This window comes from Macaca mulatta, chromosome 11, assembly GCF_049350105.2.
Source record: "Macaca mulatta isolate MMU2019108-1 chromosome 11, T2T-MMU8v2.0, whole genome shotgun sequence".
NCBI lineage: Eukaryota > Metazoa > Chordata > Mammalia > Primates > Cercopithecidae > Macaca > Macaca mulatta.
Window position 1 is genome coordinate 106145685 of NC_133416.1, and position 12680 is coordinate 106158364.

General features: G+C 40.4%; 1 protein-coding gene across 10 annotated transcripts in view; it reads right to left on the bottom strand.

Moving 5' to 3' along the window:
* ANKS1B (ankyrin repeat and sterile alpha motif domain containing 1B) overlaps positions 1-12680 on the bottom strand; it is a 1294913-nt gene that overhangs the window by 116906 nt on the left and 1165327 nt on the right. The window lies entirely within an intron of this gene.

A 12680-nucleotide genomic window follows, 5' to 3' on the forward strand; every position in this document is an offset into this window, starting at 1 on the left:
GAAAACAGAGTTTAATCTCCAATTGTCACTGAACTCATTAGCAACACATGTCATTCACACACAGTGAGAAATTATTAATTTTTCATTTCAAGAAAATTGTCAAATTAAGCTGGAGGGAATAACAACATACGATAAAAACACTGGTAATTTATTCTTATTCTTATATTGCCCTAGAATGATGACAGTGTGTGGCATGTCATTAATTAATAAATATAATACTATTCACATAGTGGGCCCTTGATATCTATGAAATGTGTAATAAATGATGAAAATGCTACAGTGTTACTATCACACTGATCACATCAAAGTTTTTTCCACTCACACTTAAATTAAATCTCCCTGAAATCCCTGGTTCAAATTTCATGAGACTCAAGTAACTTGTGATTTTTTTTTTTTTTTGATACGGAGTCTCACTCTGTCACCCAGGCTGGAGTACAGTGGCACAATCTCAGCTCACTGCAACCTCCTCCTCTCAGGTTCAAGCAATTCTCCTACCTCAGTCTCCAGAGTAGCTGGAATTATAGGTGATTGCCACCATACCTGGGTTAATTTTTGTGTTTTTCTTTTTTGAGATGGAGTCTCGCCCTGTTGCCCAGGATGGAATGCAATGGTGCGATCTCGGCACACTGCACCTCCGCCTCCTAGGTTTAAATGATTCTCCTCCCTCAGCTTCCCAAGGGAAGCTGGGATTATAGGCGCCTGCCACCATGCCCGGCTATTTTTGTATTTTTAGTAGAGACAGGGTTTCACCATGTTGGCCAGGCTGGTCTCGAACTCCTGACCTCATGAAATGACCTCCTCGGCCTCCCAAATTGCTGGGATTACAGGCGTGAGCCACCGCGCCTGGCCTAAGTTTTGTGTTTTTAGTAGAGACAGGGTTTCACTATGTTGGCCAGGCTGGTCTCAAACTCCTGACCTCAAGTGATCCGCTCACCTCGGCCTTCCCAGATGCTGAGATTATAGGCATGAGCCATTGTGCCTGGCCTGATTCGTGATTTTTCATGAAGAATTTTTTAAAGGCCAAAGTTCACCCTCAAGAAAAGAAAAGTGATTGTTTGCCATAGAATTCTTCTAATCTCAACTTTTAAAAGAATTTATTAACATTATTTCAGGTCAAATGCCTTAAACGTTGAAATCCCGTATTTTAATTCTTTGACATGAAAGTGTTTTCCCCAGCAGTTTTTTTTTTTTAATTTAGATTTAGTCTTAACTCGCATCAAGGTTTATAAAAAATGATATTTCTATTTCATGAACATGGACAGAATGTGTTGAAGGCTCCCTGTGGGAAAATTATGAGCACAGGTAAAAATCCTACCAGCATTCTTAGCTCCTTAGCTGTAGTGTCTCTTAGTGAAATGTTGCATATGAGGAATGCTAATTAAGGAGGCTGGGAGAAAAGAGATGCCACCTTTTCAAAGACAACATTTCAAAAACAAGTTTTACTAACATGGTGGTTTTATGAAGCACTTGAATCTTACATAAGTATGGCTTGTTTTTTGTTTCCTAAAAAAAGACTGCATTTCAGCAAACCAAAACCTGAATAATTTAAATCATGAATTTCGGAGAAAAAAATTTTGCACCTAGCTAGGAACTTAATAAAATAGAACTTTTCAAATACTTTTTTTTCTATTTTAATATCATGTACACTGCTATTTGCAAAATCTTTAGTCAAGTAGAAGCAGAAAAAGACCGTCTTAATTTTAAAAGAGTAACACTGCTCCCATTTATGAGGATTTTTGCAGTGAGATTTTATAAGATATTCATGTCAATATAAAAGGGCTTAAATTCAAGAGTATTTAAACTTTGAATTTCAACTTATCCCTTGGAATGGCCTCATGGTTAATTTCTTGTCTATATACAAGGTCAAATAGATGTATGTCTTTGGTTAATTTGGACTGACTGCCAAGCAATTTATTAGGAAGCTGGAGGATCTAAATTGATCATGAAGACAACAGAATAAATGGGCTTTGTCTGATTACTTCCGTTTATTTCATGATTAAATCCTCCTGCCTGCAGAAAATTTGTGACTTCCAAATAACACAGAGAGACAGACAGACAACCCCATGACACACTGTAAAACTCTATCTTCATTAAATGAAAAAAACTCTATCTTCATTAAATGAAAAAAACATCAATTTCAAAAGTATCTTTTGTTCTTTATGTCTTTGTTGAATTATGGCTGAGGAAGTAAAAGAGCTTCTTGTTGCCATACTTCCTTATCTATTGTCATATATCCCATAATTGGAGACTTTTTGTAAGACGGATAATTTGGATATCAAATATGAGAAATTATAAGTGCCTTTAGCAGATACTGCTTTTCCAAGAGTTCAGTTTGATCTTGGATAAAAATTTGGGCAGAAGGCTTCCTTTGGAGGCTTATACATTGTTCTCCACAAAATGTAGTTGATGGAGATCAGAGAGGTTTGTTTTTTTGAGATGGAGTCTCACTCTGTCGCCCAGGCTGGGGTGCAGTGGCATGATCTCGGCTCACTGCCACTTCCGCCTCCCAGGTTCATGCCATTCTCCTGCTTCAGCCTCCCGAGTAGCTGGGACTACAGGCACACACCACCATGCCCAGCTAATTTTTTGTATTTTTAGTAGAGACAGGGTTTCACTGTGTTAGCCAGGATGGTCTCGATCTCCTGACCTTGTGATCCTCCCAAAGTGCTGAGATTACAGGCGTGAGCCACCGTGCCCGGCCCAGAGAGACAATTTTTAAGATGAGAGAAAAAAAAAAAAAAAAAAGATTATCTCCAACTCTCTTTGCCCAGCCTACCAATGCTCCCATTTTCACAGCACCCAGGTCAGCCAAGACTTAACCTTATGCAGAAAAAGGAACAATGCTTTAACTAGGCACAGAGTTCTATTACTTTTGTTACCTAATGTGCAAAACACTAAAGGAAGAGGGCTTATTAAAGAACCGCAGCACGTTTTGTAAAAGTTGGTCACTGAGTCTTTGGCAGAATTGCTACAGTACTACAGTTCTAAGTCCCTACTGGCAGCGTCTATTTTGAGACATGCCTTGGTGGGAGCCACAAACAATGCAGCCCACAGTAGTACACATTCATCCATCCATTCATTCATTCAAGAAATACACATTGAGGGTGGAATGCGATGGCTGATGTTAGTTTGGTTAGGGGGCACACAAAAATGCACAGGACATACTTATTGCTTTGAGAAGCTCTGGGCCTAGTGGGGAAGATGAAGGGACAGATGCTCTCAGGGAGTAGGTTCAGAGTGGTGTGAAAGGTAGGGAGTGGCACTCTCTGCCTGGGGAGCAGGGGATGGCCTCATGGAATAGAAGACAGGCTTCAGGGCTGAGAAGGTGTTTTCCAAGTAAAGAGCTATAGGAAGGCGATTCCACACAGAGGAGACACTATGTGCAGTCTCAGAGGTGTGCAAGGACAGAATAGGACATGTCTGTCTACGGTTTCAAAATTTTACTTAGTTCCCCATTAATTTTGCTAAGGGGGAACCATGTGTGTGAGTAGCAGGACTGGGGTCTATGAAGGTGGGTCAGGGCCAGATTATTAAGAGCCTTCAAAAGAAATTTGGTCTTCAACTTAAATAAATTAGAAAATACATGTAAAGTGCTTGGGAAAATGTCCAGCATATAGTGTATGCTCGGTAAATATAAGCTGGTTTTGTTATGTTGAAGTAGACAGGAAACCAACCAAGGTTTTAAAGAAGGGAAAGGATGCTCATGCCTATAATCCCAGCACTTTGGGAGGCTGAGGTGGGTGGATCATGAGGTCAAGAGATCAAGACCATCCTGGCCAACCCGGTGAAACCCTGTCTCTACTAAAAATACAAAAATTAACTGGGCATGGTGGTGTGTGCTGTAGTCCCACCTACCCAGGAGGCAGCAGAATTGCTTAAACCCAGGAGGTGGAGGTTGCAGTGAGCTGAGATTGTGCCATTGCACTCCAGCCTGGTGACAGAACGAGACTCTGTCTCAAAAAAAAAAAAAAAAAAAAAAAAAAAAAAAAAAGGAGGGAAAGGATGATGACGGCAGAGTAGGTTTATAACAATAATTCTGATGTCAATATTGAGAATGGGCTGCGGTGCGGAGATGCTGTCCACAGGCCAGGAAAGGGAAATAATTCAAATAGTGAGGATAAGGCTCAGCAATTAGAACTTGTTCATTACTAAATTCCCAGGGTCCAACATAGTGGCTACCTGCAGTGGGTGCTCAATGAATAGTTGCTGAATGAATAAATGAATGGTAATGGGAGGAGGGAGCAGATCTGAGAAATCTCTAGGCGGCAGAAACAGCAGGGTTGGTGAGTACCAGATGTAGGCGTTAAAGGAGAGGGAGGTTTTTTTAAGGATGACTCTGGAAATTAGGCTTGGGAAGATGGTGCTGCCAAATTCTGCAATCAAGTAGAAAGGAGGAAGAACAGGGTTGGCAGGGAACATGAGGCTCTGGGAGTACTACTTTCTATGCATCTGTTGGGTTCAGCCTCTTGGAGTGTTGAGAAAAAGTGGGCAAGGGAGGACAAAGAACCCTCACATGGGCACTGAGCCGGGTGTTTTCCTTTTTTACCGCGTTCAATTCCCACTGAGTATGAGTTTGATATTGTTATCCCTGTTTACAGGTGGGGAAACTGGGGCTGAAGATGACCCATTAGCGAGGTGGCAGAGCCCACATTAAAAACACCTATCTTTCTTTCTCCCCCCTCTCCATCCATCATATTGCCTCCCCCATTAAAATGAACATTTGGAATATGATATATTCCATATTTAGAAGGCTCGGGGGTGCGGGGTGAGTACTTTGCAAAGGAACCAAAGCCTAACTTCTGTTAACTTTCTGCTTCATCGATACTCCAAATCTGTCTTCCTCATTCACAGAGTCCCTATGAGGATCCAAAAAGATGTGAGAAATCTTTTGAAAAATATAAAGCATTCTATAAAAACAAGGTGGCATCAAAATGAGAAGAAAAATATGTTCAGATTCTTGTTAAGGAATTCTAGAACAGTGTAAAAGATGACAGAAGCTGGATACTGTCTTAGGACCATTTGACTGGCAATGGTCTCTTTCCAACTATGGTTCAAAGAGCAGGTTGAGGTTTTTCTGTCTTTAGGGGTCAGTCTTCCTAAAATATGAAAACTTGGGTTTGAGGTATGGAGAAAGAATGAATTTTGCCTTCCAAAGGCAGAGTTTACAACTTGACGGCTTTCACTCCTCTTTCAAAAATAAACCTAAATTCCTATCAGTTGTCTGTAGAGTTCCATCAGAGACCCAGTGGAGTGGTCCCTAACTGGGGAGCAGGAATTATATGTGCTTCCTCCTTGTTCTGCAAAGCCTCTGAACATCACGGAGGGCCCACGGAGAGTGTGATGTTGTGTCTCTTGGCCCATCACAACGTAAGCATGCTGAGCAGAGGCTCTATCCCACATCCTCACTATAGCCACAGCGCCCAGCAGGAAGCGGCTCACTGTACGTAACTGCAAGAACTTACGGGTGTTTGCGTTCTTCCCTTTGCTCTTCAAATGGCTGGCTCCTTCTTCCCACTCAGGTTTCAGCTTAGGCGACACGCTGGGAGAGGCCTTCTGTGACTGCCCTAGTTAAATAGATTCCCCCTGCTACTCTCTATCACTGCACTCTGTCCATTTATCATGTGGTTCCTTTCAGAATTTACAATCACACATTTGCTTGTTTGGTTATCTGTGCCTCCCTCTCAAACCAGACTGTAGGCTCCATGAGGGTAGAAAGCATGTCAACTCTATTCAGCCCAGCATCTAGCATGGGGCTGGCATGTGGGAGGCATTTGGGTCTATCTGTTGTTTTAATGAACAGACAGACCTAAACCCGAGCTGGTGGGACAAGCAACAGGAAAGCAGAAGGCCCCCTCAGCACTTGGGGGATGTTGTTCTATTATCAGGCTTCATTATGATCTGGGACCAGGGATGGAGCCATGGACTGGCCAACATGTGGACTAAGCCCACCCCTCTGGACTCTTCAGCAAGACACTCAAACCACATGAGTCGATGGTCCACACATTAGCCCCAAAGGAGAAGAACACAAGCATCACTATTCCTCAACCTTGGAGTAGGTTCTTTGTTCTCCTAGTTAAATATGCATGGCACATAAAAATAATTGTGCAGACAGAAGGACTCACAGTTGCTTAATGTAGACCAGGAAAGTGTTTGAACCATTCAGTGGGTGGTGCAACTCCTAGGGGGAACCAGCCACGGGTGGGAATAGAAACTACTCCAGGAAATGGTACTGTATAGAGCAATTTACATATTTTGGGGCATGGGAAGTTGTGGAACCGCATTTGTTCTCCTCCATATCTACCACTGAAATAAATCCTTGAGACTTAAAATGAGTAGATGATATTTAGTAATATGACTGAAAAGTCACATAGGACTAGTTTATGAGCCAGGCTTTATGCGCAATTTACAACCTGTATGGAAAGCAACATCATCCCCCGTTTTACAAATGAGGAAACAAGTTCAGGGAGGTTATGCAAGTCCATTAGATTTCAACACTTGCACTCCCTTCACCATGGAGCCAAAGCCTAGACTTAACTGTTTAGAATATCATTCTAAATTGCTTTTTGCAATGTCATTTCTTATGCATTTCTTACATACATTTTAGGTGCCAGGAATGAATTTCTAAAGGCAGGATAGCATTGCAGAAATGCTAGCCTCCAAGAGATGGGGTGCATTTTCCATGGAGAAGCAGAATTAGGGGAAGGGTAGTTTTACTTCCTCAGTGTCAACTGAAATGTCAGTCATTCAACATTTCACTAATTTCCCATCAGACAATTTTAATCCAAATAAAGTTTTAAAAAATCTCTTAAGAAACCATCTCCTTACAAATTTTCTCCTTGCAAAACACTTAGGTTTCAGTAAATATCTTCGTTGACAATTCTAACAAAGGTACTCAAATTCTATATCCTGGCTATGGCTGTCAAGAGAGTTGAAAGAGGCAGTGGCCATATTTAGAGTGCCAAAACCTGTTCTTCTGCTGTTGTATTTTGCTGATCTGCTGATCTTGAAGGACTCCAGTGCCTTAAATTTACCCATGTCATTTATTGCTGCCTAATGTGCTTATTCATTATTTTTTGAAAATAGAAGCATATTCTGAAACATATTTAATTTTATGATGTTAAAAATGATCACTTCTGGTTCTTCACCAAAACTATATGGAGTACCTGGAATACAGTAGGTACTCAGTAAGTACACTATTAATAAATGAAGAAAATATATTCAGGCTAAAAGCAACTGTTTTACATAATTCTATCCATATATGATTTCTAGCATTGCACTGGCTTACAAGCTGGGACTATACAAATACATGATCAGTGTGAAAAGCTGGGAAAACGGGAATGCAGAATTCAAACTGGCTCTTGGCCAGTGATTTTTTTTAAAAAACAAGGTCTTCAAATGTTTGTGAACTGTAAAATGTCCTTGTTGTCCTTCTCCATTTTTTTTACTACTGGCATTGTCATATGAACTTCATGTCCCTTCCAAATTAGTCTGTTGTTTGGGATCCTTAACTACAGAGTGTGGCAACTATGTGTCCCCAAGACAAACAGGTTGATGCATTGTCTCCCTCAGACCTATGCTTTAAAGCCCAGGCTGGGGTCATGCTCTGGGACTAGAGCATTCGGACTTTCTCTGGTCTGCTCTTTTCTGGTCCTTGATTTTCTTATCTGAATCACAGGGTGTCCATTGTTTAGATGGAAGGTTGCAAATATAAATTAAATAATTCCTCAGCGAACAATATCCCTCTGTGAGGTGTATATATCAGTGGCTAGGAACATATCTGAGGCCTGCTACATTATGGTTTAGTGAATAATTTGCATTTTATGATATATATGCAGTGTAGCTATGAATAATCTGCCACAAATTATATCTATACATATATAAGCCATACACTCACTAATGGTAATCCATTCTCCTTATTTTTGAACCCATTCTCTGTATGAGTAATAGAGAGTGCACTGGCTTTGATTCAAGGCAGACCTAGGTTTGAATCATAGCTCCAATACATACAGGCTGAATCTCAGGGAAATAATTCATCTTTCTCAGCTTTAGTTTATTCATCTGTGAAATGCAGATAATACCAACTTCACAGACCTATTGAAGGCATTGAATGTGTTGATTATATGCATGTAGATTGATTTGTTAACAAACTGAGGTGATTTCATGTGTGTGCGCCTGAGTTGGGTGCAGCCTTAATAAGTGTTCCTCTTCTCTTCTGTTTTGCTATTTAATGTGATGGTGAGGCGAGTGGTCAGTGTTTGTCTGTCTTTTCCTTCTAGAAGTCAGGATGGCGTAAGATGAAGATGTGGGGGACAGCAGCTTCAGGCAGATACTGAATAACCTCTGGGAGCCTAGGAGGACGGATGCTTGATACTCACTGGGGACAAAAAAGGAGGAGCCCAAACAGTTTTTAAAGCAGAATCTTCTTCTATGTCTAGAAGAATCTATAGGAAGGTGCATCATCAAAAGAACTAGAGAACACAAACGACAGGATATGACATGAGTGTTCACTTTCATTAAGTAAACACTGCTGGGGTTTACTTAATACCTGGTGAGAGGGGAAAAAAAGGCAGTATTATTCCACAAACATTTGTCAAAATATCAATGATGTGAGCAAGCCATACAATGTAGAGGCAATGATTCCTAAGATACGACCCCTGCACACGGTGAGTTCTTAGTCACAGGGGAAGCACGCACAGACACAAGAGACTACCCTGTTGGGCTGTGATTAATCTTATGTGAAAAGACAACATGCCATGGAGCACAGAGGAGGAAGTAGTTACTTCTAAGAAGACCAAAGACATTTTCAAAGAGGTGAGGATATTTTAAGCGAGGTCTTAGAGGAGGATGTTCACAGAGAAGAGGAGATGTAAAAGCATTCCAGGCCAATGCACTTGCATGAGAGGAGTGGGATATGGTATGAGCAACGCTTGGAGAATTGCAGCTATTTGGATACTGCTGGGACATAACGACCTCCAGGAATTGTGGTTATATTGCAGAGGGCCTTGGGGCTAGAGAGAGAGAACTGATTGAGCTTGAGGAGGGAGAGTGGGAAGGGACCCAGAGCACAGATGGAGTTATTGGCTTTGGAGATAAAAAGGGACACATGTTTCTCTGAGTAGGTGAGTCTGGGTGTTACTTGGATAAGTCTAGAGAAGAAGAGACAGTACGTTCTAACAGAACATGCCTAGTTACCTTCATGCTCTTGGTGTAGTGGGAGGCAATGTCATTGGTTGAATAAATATGAATAAATGAATGAATGAATGAATGAATGAATGAAAGTGGCTAGGATAGAGGATTAAGAAGCGTTAAAAAGAATCTCTCAAGAACTATTTATGGGGGTCAGTAAACATAACATTTCTAAACTCAAAACTTCTAAACTCAAGGTATTTATAAGCTAGTTGAAGATGTAAAGACATCAAACATCTTTTCAAAGCACAGAAAGTTAAATGAATAGTTCCTAAAATATGAATGTTCAGAGGGAAAAGTATGTTTATGAACTGCTTGACAAAGAAGCTTGTAGCTGTATTTTGTGTAACACACTATGGTGTAGTCTCATCTTTTTGGGTGTTTTCCTTTCTTAATGTTAAAATATTTCATAGCTGGTCCATGTAACTATAGTTATACTTTTAGTTTTACTAAGGTTCCCGATAATGTTTGGTGCACAGACAGGTTTGTGTACTGGTTTTAATAATTCCAGGTACTTTCTACTTCCTCCTCCGCCTCCATCCCCAGGGTCTTCAGGTCACAGTTGGGACCTACTCTATGTACTCTGGTGCTCTCCATAAGCAAATGGGATGATTTCACTGAAAAGACAGCTCTAGATTATAGCCCTGAAAAAGAAAGCTCTTGATTCAATGAAAAAATCATAGTTTAGAGTAGAAGAGAAAGGTAAGTATGTCCAGAGGAAAAGCTGATCAGATGAATGTAAGAGAGGCTTCTTTTATTTATTCATTTAATTTTGAGACAGTGCTCTGTCAGCCAGGCTTCAGTGAAGTGCTGAGATCATGGCTCACTGTTGCCTTGACCTCCTGGACTCAGCCATTCTCCTCTGCCTCCCGAGTAGCTAGGACCACAGGCCCATGCTACCATGCCTGGCTGTCTGTATTTTTTGTAGAGATGGGGTTTCGTCATGTTGCCCAGGCTGGTCTTGACTTTCTGGGCTCAAGTGATCTGCTCGCCTTGGCCTCCCAAAGTGTTGGGACTACAGGCGTGAGCCACCATGCCCAGTCGCAAGAGGAAATTCTTTTAGCAGCGCTTTGAGAGACAGGTGTGGAAGAACAGGCTGGGGTTAGAGTATGTGTTGCTAAGGAATCTGACCCTCACTCCATGGGCAATAAGGAGCCATGAAGCAGGGATGGAACATTTCCCTGGCACTGCTGGAAACTGTGATGCCCAATATATGCTCTCTGGAAGATCTAACGAAACACAACCTTAGCACTACTCCCAGTTTTCTTTGAAAAAGCAAATCTTGTGGGTCATTTGTTTTCTGTGAAATGAGAGAGGAACATACATTATCACCTTATCTTATCGATTTACATTAAGAAGACTTCTGGATTTTCTTAGGGTTGTTGTCTCTTTCTGAGATTTCAGGCAGGTGGGTAAATCCTTATTTTCATGGATTTTCTATTGGCTAAAGGAATTCTGTGTGTAGTTTGTTGGAATATACTTTGTAGAAGACATTCTTGCTCTTGTGAACCAGTTTGGTTCCTGAATCATGCAACTGTTGGGTTCTAGAAGAGATTTTGGATACAGCACCAGGATTTCTGACCCTACAGCTAAGAATAGACAGCAATGGGAACTCAAGTTACAAAAAATGACTTCAATAGAGCATTCACATATGTGATGGTATCAGAGCCCAAGTCTTCAAAGAGAAATATTTTGAAAAATTCTCACTGGTTTCTGGCAAGAGCAGCAAATCTTGATTTTTTGGGCCTTTATAAAAATAAGAAAAGACTAACAATTTTAAACCTGGGCATTAATCAACCATTTAATGGTGCCAACAAATGAGTTTTACTGTAATTCACTGTGGGGAGATTAAAGGAAACCTAAGAGCCACAAATAAGCCATTATGAACAGTTTATAGTGATTGAATACGTGAGCTGTGATTAATAATGAATCAGAAGTAAATCTATGAATACCAACAAACAGAAAGCACTTGTTAGATTGAGAATTTTATCAGAAAAGTATAATTTGGATGTTGACTCAATGGTAACAACAGGAAAAATAAATTACCTTTATTATGTTTTAGTTGACTAAATTCAAATACATAATGTATGAAACAACATTTAAATCGACATAGCCCAGGAGATACAAAAGTATAGGTTTGTGTAGTCTTCTAAATAACTGACATTTATATATTTTTCTTAAGATCACTGTAAGCAAAATGGGAAAGCTCTCTAAATTTTTGGCCCTTTGGGAGGGAGGCTTTTCAGTCTTGCTCATATTGAGTCAATATACTGATGTCTTGACTTGAGAAAAAATTTTCACATCCCTATTTTGGGCTCTCATATTTTCTTTACTACACAGAAAAAACTTTATTGCACAGACAAACAGAAGTTAAATTGAATTGATTTTATAAGCTACAATAAGTACAGCTCCCAGAAACAAATGCAAATGGAATGAACAGTTCTTACCATATGTTTCACATAGGCTACTCACGTTTTCTCTCGCTCTGAGACGATTTGAAAAAACCTGTTCTGTTAATGTATGAAATTCTGCAATCTTAAAGATTTAAAAACCTATATGTTTTCAAAGACATGAATATCCTGATACACATCATTTCACACCTGGATGCCGAACACATACGCTGAAATATATTCTATGAACAAAGGGATTTGAAAGGGACCACAAATTTTGCATTGTATGCTGAAGCTGCCCTGTGTCAGCTCTTCAAACTGGGGCCTCTGAATTTTAGGAAAAAGTGCTGTTCTTCTGGTTCAGTAAGTTTGACCCTTTGTTGTCTATCTCTACTCCATAGAGACACAAGCAGGCCTTGTGCTTACTAAGTGAATATTAATATCTTAAATTAAACCTTGATAGACAAGCACACTACAGCCCTCATCCAAAATATGCACAAAATTAGAAGGCAAAAATAAAAGAAAGAGCTAGACATTATAAGCCCGTCAGTGGAAGCAGAGAGCCACACCATTAATGGTGGATTGAAAAAGACTTCATGTTGTTCAGCTCCCATGTATAAGTGAGAACACGTGGTATTTGGTTTTCTGTTCCTGTGTTAGTTTGCTGAGGATAATGGTTTCCAGCTCCATCCATGGACACAGGGACGGGAACACCACACAATGGGGCCTGTTGGGGCTCAGAGGGAGGGAGAGCATCAGGATAAACAGCTAATGCATGTGGGGCTTAATACCTAGGTGATAGGTTGACAGGTGCAGCAAACCAACATGGCACACGTTTACCTATGGAACAAATCTGCAAGGCCAGTACAGGTATCCTGGAACCTAAAATAAACTAAAATTAAAAAAAAGAAAAAGACTTCCTCAGTTTCTTCTCTAATGGCCCTGAAGCAGAAATTACTCTCATTTCCTCTCATTGATATAATTTGTTTTTGAGAGGTGAAGGGACAATGGGAAGAGAGTGGTTTTAAGTCACTATAAAAAGATTATTGACAGATTCGTGGGAAACTGAAAGACTCAAAAATTTCTGACCCTTTCTCCCCTCCA